Raw genomic sequence first — 9,840 nt, forward strand, 5'->3', positions numbered from 1 at the left:
TTTTCATCAATAGCATTAAGTGATGGTTCCCATGAATACTCAAATCGGTCCCTAGTCCTCCTTTTCTCATGCACTTCAACATTTCTCAACTCACCCTTTTCCTTCGTAAAATTATTGTTTCCCCCCTTCTTTTGATCATACCTAACCATTTTCTCAGTCCTACTTGAACTTGATTCCTTCTTCTTGTTTTCTACATCAAGAAACTTTACATGGCGACTACTTTTGGCCTTGTCTTTTGTCCCGGGCTTCACCATAATGCTGGACGTACTAATCACACTGCAGTTAGCAAAATTACCACTATGATCCAATAGCGATTTCGTAGCCGGTTTCCTGATCCGACGACTGAGTTTCTTCACCGTCTGCCGTGGGACAACATAATATCTCTGGCCCGGGACGAGGATCTCTTCGGGCCCGACGATCGAGTCCCACGGCCGGCGGAATATCTCGGGCCGGGCAAGAATGAACTTAGGGTACTTGTCGATGATCCTTGCTGCAGGAACAGCCATGTAGTAGCATTCTGCCAGCCCTCCTACATGGATGATCTTCAAGGCCCGTGATCTCTTCTCCGCATGGTTTTCGGGGGCCCGTGCATGGGAAAAGATGTTATGGGAAGATAAATTATGGAGTGTTTTGTTGCCTAATATTTTGTTCAGCATTTTGTGTGGGTTCATTAATTCGTTTTTGGGATGGGATTGAATGATTTCTAGCTCATGCAATTATAATCATAAGAGAGGGTACGTTGTAACTTATAAGGTTGTAACATTACGATGATTCCAATAAATTTTGGGTGAATATGTTTAGTTATGTTTGAATTAATGCCGGCAATTATTATTACAAAGCTGGCCTGGATCTTTTCGATAGTTTTGAAGAAACTCTAAATTCTAATAATAATTAATATTGAGTATGTTTTTGGATCATTGTCTCATTGGAAAGTCAAATATTACCATGTCCGCAGCAAAAGGTGACGCTGATAGCGATAATCTTTTAGGGCCTCAATTTTTGTGAGTTATCAGTTACGACGTATAATCATTTTTGTATTATAATTTATCTGCGACAAAACCTATGTTTTTTTCTGAAAAATGTTTTGTCAATTTAAGGGGAAATGTTTTACTTTTGGGATTCACGTTTTAAAATTATTGTGTACGAACTAGCTAGTGGGTTGTTGTATACACCATACGATTAGCTAGGGGTGATCACGGTGCAATTTTGCGATTTTTTATATAAAATTCAAACCGAATTGTCATCTGCGATTTGATTATATTTCATTTTTAATTGTTTTTTATATATAAAATTGGTTTTGCGGTTTTGAGCGATTTTAAGCGGTTGCGGTCGGTTTTATGGGTTTTTTTAGAATGATAAGTGGAATGAAAAAATAAAAAGAATACTGAAATTATTTAAGACAATAATAGAAAAAAATAATAAAAATCATATTTAAATATAATATAACCACAATTAGTACAAAATATAATTGGATAAAATAAAAAATAAAGCTTCAAAATAAATTAAAGATAGATAAAATATGGTGCTTTAAATTTTATTTTTAGTCATTATTATAAAACCACTTTGAACAATATTTATTGTATTAAACATTGAATAAATGTTGCGACCGAAAGTGATGGAGTGGAAAAAAATAATATATTATCATTTGGATTTTTTCTTTATGCTCATCAATTGAGAATTAAATAATTAATGTGACACATGACCAATTACGCCAGATAAGTAAGAAATTTGTATCGTAAGTAAACTCAATATCTGAGTGATTTATTTCTTGAAACTAAGATTATTATTTTTGGGGTGATGAATTAGTTTGGTAAATGATTTCAGTCACCAATTAAATTATTTTAATGCGTGAATTAATTTGATAGTATGTAATGTATACAATTTCAGCGACGACAATATAGACAAACTGATTCGAAATTATTCATCTTCTTGTGCGTGATAAACCAAAATACCATATAATTAATCATATTATATAACACCTTATTTTTTACATGCATCTTTTTAATCAACATCACAACATCGTTGGATCGTTTACATATTAAACATGCACCTACATCAAAAAAAAAATCGAATCAATTTTTTTTTTTTTTACCATGCGCCTACATCAAATAAATCATTTTCTTTGTTTATGCAAAATTAAAATGTGAGCAGCATAGCAGGTAAAATAAAGAGTGAATTGTCCTAAAATCTCTAATACTCTTCCTAACTTTATTATAACTTCCTAAGCAAAAGATTCTTTACTATAACTCCCTAGGACCACCAAACTTGAATATTTTAATATTTAATTCTTGTGCTGGATTTATGCTAATATATGCTTGAAATCTATAGGTTCTATGCTTAACTTGTAAAGGTTTTATGCTTGAATATGGAGATTTTATGCTCATTTGCAGTATAAAGAATTATGCGCAAAAATGGTATCAGAGCCAGGTTAATTATTCAGACATAATATTATTCGTTAATTCATGCTTTTCTTTGTTGAGGATAAAATTTTACAAAAAGATGACTTAAAACGAAGGTTTGAATCAAGAGGATTTTATTCATATGAAATCCTATAAACAAGTTAATCTATTCACAATAGATTACTTACAACAGGTTGCGACTAATGCTCTCAATTTTGAAGAGATAAAGAAAAATGATTTCTAACTCTCAATTTTTAGAGATTACCTCAAATTTCTCTAAACTTTTCGGAGATCTTAGAGAAATTTAAAATACGGTACAATATTACAGCAATCAGCTGTATGAAATACCTCGACAAAATGAAGAAATCCTTAAGAAACAAGAAGAAATTTTTGGAACTCTAAAGGATCTTCAAAATAAAATCCTAAACCTAGAACATACTTCTGGTTCTAGAAAAGAAAATACAGGAGGAAGGTTACCACTCTCGTTTGGTACCGAACCTTTGTTACATCAGAAAGGTAAAACCAAAATGGTTCAAAAACCTTTAAATAATGATGAAATAATGATTAATCTTATAAAAGCAGTATCAGATAAAAACACTATCTGATGACTACTTTAGAAAGATTAAATCTCGAGGATCTACAAGATCTTGCGTATTCTTTTGCGAATCTCAAAGTTGTAGATCTAAAAATGAATTCCCCTGAGGGTGAACAACCCATGGAAAATCCCCCAAGATATGTGGTAAAACCAGAAGAACCACATAGTGAGTTCCATGTTGGAGAAAATTCACATCCAGCAGGAACCAGATCAAGAAGGAGTAAAATACCACTACATCAAACTCCTTATGGTAAAACTCTTTTAGACCCGATACATCCTTATGAGATTATGTTAAACCTTGATGTTTTGGACTTCAAAAACAGAGAAGATCTAATAGATGATTGGACGTCAGCTATGAGAATTGCAGCAGAGACATTAGATCTCAATAAAGAAGGATTCATTAAACTTCTAGAAATGAGTCTAATGGGATTTGTCAAGATCGCATGGGAGATGACTATGCTAGATACAAAGGAATCAATCTTAGCAGGAGAATCTCTCAGCGAGATTGGAGAAAGAATGGCCACCCTATTTGAAGCACAATTCATAGGGGTAGACTATTTCAATAATCAAGATACAGAGAAAAAGAGAAGATATACTCAACCTCTGTATAGCCTCGAGTTACATGATATCTGTTTAGTTGATGAATACATTATGTTATTCACTAAATATAGATGGAATTGGGGAGTCGAGGAAAATGTAGCTATTCAGCTATTTTCGCAAAAATGCCAAGTCCCTGGAGAGAAATGTTGATTAAGGACGTTCCAGGTAATCTTGATACATTGGCAAGACGCGCGTCCTTTTAGAAAAATTGGCAGAATGGTGTCATATGGCAGCATTACAAAAGACCTACAAGAAAATAAGGGGTATAAATAAGCGTACACCTTTGTGTTGTAGAGAAAATGATCTTCCAACGATCATTGGAAACAGATCACAGGGATTTAAAAGGAAAAAATTCAGAAATAATCCCTATAATAAAAGAATGAAGAGTTCTTGGAAACCAAGAACATTTTGGTCCAAAAAAAAAGCCTGATCCTATAAATCAGGTAGAAGAAGTGGACCTACAAGAACGTCCCCAGCAACAGGCTCATCACAAAGCCGTGGAAGAACACCATCAAGAAGAACTTTCAGAAGAACTCATGCAAGGGCAAGTGAAAGTTTCAAGGATTGCAACTGCTGTACATGTGGAGCAAGAGGACATATATCTACAAATTGTCCAGAAAACGAGAAAAAGGGAGTCAAACTCTTTGAAGCAACACCAGATATGGATGATGCGCTTTTCTTTCAAGATCTAGTCCAAGTATATCAATTTGAGGATATCCCCTCAGATGAAAGCATATACGAAAAAGAGATATTATTTAGCCAAGAAGTTTCTGATGATGAATCAGAATCAGAATCAGAATCAGAGTAAAGAGGAGGTGTTTTGACATGAAACACATGAAAACGGCTGGGTTCTTTAGTCAAACCACGATATCTCATAATATGGTCAAAAGGATTATGAGAGAAAATCCAACACTACAGAAGTACCAAGGATTTTCGGCAGGACAAGTTGAAAAAGTCTTAGAAAACCTAGGGCTAAGAAAAAGAAGACATAATTTAATTTATAAGGTATCCAGAAGGGAAATGGCGATTCCTATGGAATTAACCAGTAATCAAATTGAGATGCAGTTAATTCCCTTTGAATAAATTCGAGAGGAATTACAGAAATTAAAAGCAGAAGTAGCAAAGACAATGTCTTGGATTCATATTGGAGCAATCCAGATTATGATCAAAGCTACTTTTAAAGAAGGAATAGATTCACCCATAGATATCGTAGTATGCGATAAAAGGATGGGGAATATACAAGATGCGGTTCTAGGAACTATCTCGGGAAATTTGTGCGCAGGAAAAATTGTGGGAGTTATTTATCCAATAATAGCCTACAATTTAGCTGATAGAGATTTTAGTCGAGCCTTGACATTGCATCAAAACTTCGAGGAAAAAAGACTAATGAAGGAAGGTAATAGGTCATATTCTATTACATATCAAATTTCATATGCTCTTTCTAATATTCACCATTCTGAATTATTTATTAGAAATGAGTTCATTGAAATTTCAGAGATATTTGGGAAAGTTGATCATGCAATATACCCGGAAAGAATTGAGTTTCCTTTAATTCAGGAAACAGACATTCAAATTCAAGACAGACCTGTTCTATACAGAGATCTTAAAATAGAACCCCGAAGGTTATCATTCCAAGGAAACCGAATGACAAGTAGGAGATGAGACAAATCTCCTATTCAAGAAATTCCATCAGAAGAAAAGGAGTTTTCTATAATAGAAAAACATAGATCTCCAGAAGGATGGAAAGAAGTGAAAATAGTATTCGAAATTACAAGCCATCGGAATCAGTTCCCTTGTAACTCGATTTACTATTTGGAACAACAAGAAAAAGGAACTTACCAAGGAGTGATAAATATTGGAGAATTGGAAGTTCAAATCTATGGAATTCCAGGAAAAGAAATGGATCAGCTCATTCTTGGCCTAGAATTTCTGGAGGAACATAAACCATGGAAACGCCTTGAAAAATGAATAGAGTTCATGGCAAAAGAGAAGACTTGGAGGATTCAATAAAAATTCTACGAGATGGAAAATCAAGAGAATTGGATAAGGGACAATCCCTTAATCAGATTCGAAAACTCTGTTCACAAACAGAGGAAGAAGAAACTGTTGAAATTAGTAAGTCATGAACATGATTTACTAGAACGCATTGAAGAGGTAGAAAGGATTAACCATACTCTACCTTCTGAAGCTTTAGGAAGACTAAAGGTGAATAGTCTTAATCGAATTACTGAGTTACAACACAGTCTGTTAAAAATGGCAGAGCCATTTAGTAATCCCTTTAAAAAATAACAACAAGTCCTTTCTCCATATACATTCCTATATGAATGTTGTATGAACAATATAAGGCTGAATACTTTGCAGCTTATATTGATTCGGGAGCAGGAATTTGTACAGCAAAAAGAGGAGTCTTCCCTGAAGAATGTGAAGAAGAATTGCCAAAAATTGCTGAACGAGATTTCTCTCGAAGAATTTAATTCTTTGCAAAGGAATAAAACAAGCAGAGATCCTTATGGGAGGAGCAGGTCAAACACCTTGGTATAAGGTAAAGACACCACCAATCTATTTGCATGATACAGGAGCTGATATCCTGTTAGGAAATAACTTCTTACAAATGTTTAAGAAGTACACACAAGACAATGAGTCAAGAAGACTTATGTTCACTACAATTTGTGATCATAAAATTATCGTTCAAAGACTCAAGGTTGCTTTTTATCGATAATTGCTGATAATATTTCGCAGCCAGCGTGGTGATAAAGGACAATTTTTTCACCCAAAAATGAAAGATCCAAGAAGGTTTGGAGAAACCATGTTGAAAATAACAACATAACAAGAACTCCAAACATATGATATGGAGCTTCTCAAGGTAATTCTAAATCACAGAGATATAGAGTTAGAGAATAAGGTATCCCTTGAAGATGTCAAAAAGAGGCTCAAAGAAAGTTACAACGAGCATCCTTTGGCATGGTGGGATAAAAATCAACTCAAAGCCAGCCTTACTCTAAAGAAAGGCAAAGAGTATGAATTTGTCAGATATAAGCCTATCCCGATGAACATAACAGATCAAAGGGACATGAGAATAATTATCAAGGAACATTTGGACCTTGGTCTAATCAAAGAAGGAGTTTCACCATATAGCAGCCCAGGATTTCTGGTCAGAAATCATGGTGAAATAAAAAGAGGGAAACCCAGGTTAGTTATCAACTACCAAGGTATTAATAAAATCTTGGAGTTTGATGGGTACTTCATACCGAGTAGAGAACACCTAATTAGCTGTGTACGAAATGCTAAAGTGTTCTCAAAATTTGATTGTAAGTCTGGATTTTACCAGATTCGAATGGAAGAAGGAAGTAAGAAATTCACAGCCACAAGGACACTATATTTGGGAAGTTATGCCTATGGGATTGGCTAATGCACCCCAGATATTTCAAAAAAAGATGGATAACCTTTTTAAAGATTATTTCAACTTTATGTTTGTTTATATTGATGATATTCTTATAGCATCAAAAAATATAGACGAACACGTTAAATACTTATAGATTTTCTCTAAAATTTGTAAACAAGAAGGACTGGTGTTATCTGAAAAGAAAGCAGTCATAGCAACAACGAAAATTGAATTCCTCGGTATTGAGATTGATGAAACTGGAATGATTCTACAACCCCATATTGTGGAAAAGGTAAAGAATTTTCCAGATAAACTCAAAGATGTAAAACAACTCCAGAGTTTTCTTGGAGTAGTTAATTTTGCAGGGATGTTCATTAACAATCTAGCAATGTACAGAAAGGTGTTCAGTCCTTTGTTAAAAAAGGATGCTAGATTTATATGGACCAAAGAACATACTCAAGGGGTAAACCAATTAAAAGAGATATGTAAGAATCTCCCAAAAATAGCTATACTCGTAGATGAAGATGATCTGGTATTAATTACGGATGCCAGTGACGATTGGTGGGCAGCAGTCCTTACCAAGATCACTCCAGATGGGAAAATACCATGCAGATACTGTAGCGGTCTTTTTTCAGAATCTGAGGCCATTAGATGACATATCAACGAGAAGTAATTTTATGCGGTTAAAAGGGCTTTTGAAAAATGGTCATTATTTTTACTTGCTAAAAAATTCACTCTGAAGGTTGATAACACCCAGGTAAAAGCTTTCCTAAAAAATAAGATTGAATCTAAACCTGAGAAAGCTAGGTTATTAAGATGACAAGCATTATGTCAAAATTATATTTTTGATATTGTTATTATTAAATCTCATGAAAATATTCTTGCAGATTTTTTAACAAGAGATGGAAGACAATGACGTGGATTCCATCATGAAAATGCAGAGGCATCTCAGGGAACACATTGGGTTGCTTAAAAACGAGTTCAACCAGTTAGCCATTAATGCTGAAATGGCCGGCAGGTTACAACAAGATGATCGGATCAAAGTATCTAATCGAATTACAGGATGTATGCAAGCTCAAACACAACTATGAGTTGCTATTCAAGGGCCAATTATGAAGGCTATAGAGAAACCATTGGTTTCTCATAAACAAGATATGCTAAAACCATTGGTTTTACAAGAACAAAAAATACAACCATCGGTTGTGAAACAAGATGTTGAGGAATCTAAAACTCAAGAAACAAGCGCTAATCTATCATCAGCCTTTGATGATCTGGATGAAGCAACAATTGATGAGGATAACTCATCAAGTCAACCCTCCGCCTCTGGGGTAAAAGAGGAAGAGATCAATCTTAGGCCCAACACTGACAAGGGCAAATCTAAGATTGATACTAATCCATCTATTATTTCTCCATTCCAGGTTTATCAACAGATGTGGGAGAAATTGAATACAAGAAATGAAATCAACCCGAACACTTGCAGGGTTGATGTTGCAGGAATATATCCAAGGGTTTGGCTAAAAAACAATGTCAATCCTAAAGATGTAAAACTCTGGTATGAATTTGGGGCTTTGGCCTCAGTTTATACAACGTCACCAAGCTTTCCGGAGATATCACAGTTACCAAAATGGATCCAGGAAGCAGTCCAAGAAACATGGGCAAATAATGATCATTTGTCTAGAGGAGATGTGCTTGAGTTATATTTTTTCAGTGCAGCTCCAGAACCAACAGTGAAAGGATCACACAAACCCTTTCATTTCATCAAGCTGAGGAGACCTGATATAAACAGTCATAAATTTATCAAGGATCCTAAAACTGAAGAAATACCCTTGGTATCCACTTTCGGGGAAAATGATATCTCAACCAGAAGGGCATGGGATATTTGGATCTGTCTTACTGAGATGGACAAAGTCAAGTTTTCATTTAAATTTTATCAAAATTCTGTGAATGGATCGTTCCTGTTGAACACAATGACAGGAAAAACTACATCATTTGCGTAAGAACTCTTCGAAAAGAATAGAAATCTTTTGTGAAACAACAAGCTGTCGGGGAGTAAAGAAACTCGCCGAAAATTTTGTAACATGACTCATATTGGACGATGGTCAGAGAATATCTGCCCAGAATGCCCAAATCAAAAGGAGCCAGAATTTGAAAAAACATTTAGACCCCGAACGGATCGAAAGAATTTTTCCGAGACAAGCAAAAGTGGACAAGGACCACCAAAGATGCATTTTCACAGGGGTCTACTTCAAAAGCAAAAGATGCCCCGACAACAATAAAACATGCATGTGAGGAGAATAAAACCAAAAAAAGTGGCAGACATTTGATTCCTCCACTAGTAAAAGATGTCATCAATAATGACATAAAAAATTCAAGACAGCTGCCTCCTCCACTAGTAAAAGATGCCATCAATAATGACATAAAGAAATACAAGACAGCTGTGAGATTTCCTGAAGTTTTTCGGTGAAACGAGTGGAACTACAGCTATAAATACAGACATTTGAGAAAGCTGAAGATATCGATCATTCCCTTCAGTTTTCTAACAAATAAATTGTTGTAATATTTCTCTTTCTATTGTATTAAGTTTTCTTTTATGTATTTCAAGAACATAGTAGCTAAACAAGTTGTCTTCTCCTCTTCAAAGGAGTTGATTTATGTAATAATATTATGTCTGAGTAATTTCTTTGGAGCCCCTTGTTCTTTCATGCTCATATTTTATAATTAAATTTATATATCATACGCCTTAAGGTAGAAAACGAATTAAGGCTGTGCTGGGTGTCGTTGAAGGAGCTTGTGCAGAAACCATCTGTTGCGACTGCGTGGTTGGAGTGTGAGGAGCACTTCGTAAAACTCGGCAGGTATGACCC

This window comes from Henckelia pumila, chromosome 2 (assembly GCF_033568475.1).
Source record: "Henckelia pumila isolate YLH828 chromosome 2, ASM3356847v2, whole genome shotgun sequence".
Lineage (NCBI taxonomy): Eukaryota > Viridiplantae > Streptophyta > Magnoliopsida > Lamiales > Gesneriaceae > Henckelia > Henckelia pumila.